Here is a 1953-nt window from a genome sequence, read left to right on the forward strand (position 1 = left end):
TCTCTCTCTCTCTCTCTCTCTCTCTCTCTCTCTCTCTCTCTCTCTCTTCCCTTCTCCTGTCTCTCCTCTCCCCTTCTCCTCCCCTATCTCTCTGGCCTCTGGCGGTGGGTTTCTGGTTTCTGTATTTGTCCCCACCTTCTGCAGAAGGAAGCCCTGTGATGATGACTAAGGCACTAGCAGAATATCATTAGGTGACATTTTATTACTACTTTTTTTCCTAAGACTTATAGTATTTGGTTGTACCCTAGGCCTCTAGTCTCTGGTTCTTGGTCACCCACACAGTGTCGGGTATGGGTTCTATCTCGTAGAGTGGGCATTAAGTCAAATCAGAGATTGATTGGTTACTCCCACAAGTTTTGTGCCATCATTGCCATAGTATATTTGCAGGCAGGTATATATTGCAGCATTGTAGATCAGTGATTTTGTGGCTGGGTTGGTATGGTTTTGAGTCTGGCTTCTTCCCTTGGGGTGTTCAAGTGACACTGCACACAGGGTGGAGAAGGATGAGGCCTTCTCCAAGGATTTTAGTTACAGAACTTTTAGATGAAAGCCTTCTCTGATGATATTCAGTGAAACAGCTTGTGCACATTCACTTTATTTGGGTTGACCGAGGACTACATATGAACCTTGGAGAGTGGGTAGAAGTTTTCAGGGAGAATGTTAATCCCTGGCTGGTGCTCAACATATTGGGAATGCCTCATTCGTATTCCAGGAATTCCAGGTACTTGCTGGGCAGGTTCTTATCAGGAAAGAGGAAATTGAACTTGTAATTTTGCCGAGGACTACCTCGCTTTCCTCAGGTAGAGGGTATGGGTATAGGGCTCCTCAGACAAGGTTAGGCAGAGAAGGGGAAACCCTGCAGGAAAAGAGAGTCCTCCCTTTTGCACAGAGCTCAGAGCAGGTGTCTGGACATGGTATACTACAATAGTAAATAGCAGGATTCAACAGATTGGTATATACAACCAATATGTAGTCTCTGTTGGTACCATGAAGAGTACCTTCCCATGCTGCTGCTGCTGCTGGTGTGAGTGTGTGTGTATGTATGTGTGTGTGTGTGTTCTATATAGTATTCATGTTTTATTTGTATAACAATGATTCTTTAAATCACACAGGACCAGGTAGCCCAGCAAAGAGCCTGTGGATTAATTTCAACCTTGTAAAATAATATCAGCTGATTAGCATTACCTATACAGGCTCCATTGTTCTGGGAAATTGAACTCAACATAACTGGCTTTCTTAAGATTGGTCCAAAAATCCCTTATATGACACCTATAAAACGAGTGGTCTTTCATAAGTCCATCTTTCTGATTCCTAATGGGCTAATGTATGTGGGGGTATCTATTCCCATAGCATAGTTGTAGGATGAATGTTTAAACTGCCAAACATACTGTAGAAACAAAATGAAAGGAATAGTCCTTTGTTTAAAAGAGAATATTTATTTTCTACTTAGCTTCAGCTGTTAACTTGACACTGCTGAGAGTTATCTGAAGGAGTCCCAATTGCTTGGATCAGACTAGCTAGAGGGTGTGTCTGTGAGGCATTTTCTTTTTTTATATATATGTATTTTTTATTGGATATTTTATTTACATTTCATATGTTGTCCCCTTACCCCATCCCCCACACACCCGGGAACCCCCTATCCCCTTACCCCTCCTCCTTCTTCTCTGTGGATGTAACCCCTACCTACCTCCCCACTCCCACTTTCCCACCCTCAAAATTCCCACCCCCTGGGGTGTCCAGCCTTCATGAGGTCAATGGTGGAGTATCCAGCCCACTGTGGGTAATGCCATCCCTAGGCAAGTGTGACTGGGCTGTGGAAGAGAGCTTGCTAAAGAAGTGGGGGTGGGGGTGGGAAAGAGGAGAGGAAAGGGGAAAAGGGGAAAGAGGTGGGGAGAGGGAGAGGGAGAGAGAGAGAGAGAGAGAGAGAGAGAGAGAGAGAGAGAGAGAGAGAGA

Source organism: Grammomys surdaster, unplaced genomic scaffold (genome assembly GCF_004785775.1).
Source record: "Grammomys surdaster isolate TR1022 unplaced genomic scaffold, NIH_TR_1.0 1166, whole genome shotgun sequence".
Lineage (NCBI taxonomy): Eukaryota > Metazoa > Chordata > Mammalia > Rodentia > Muridae > Grammomys > Grammomys surdaster.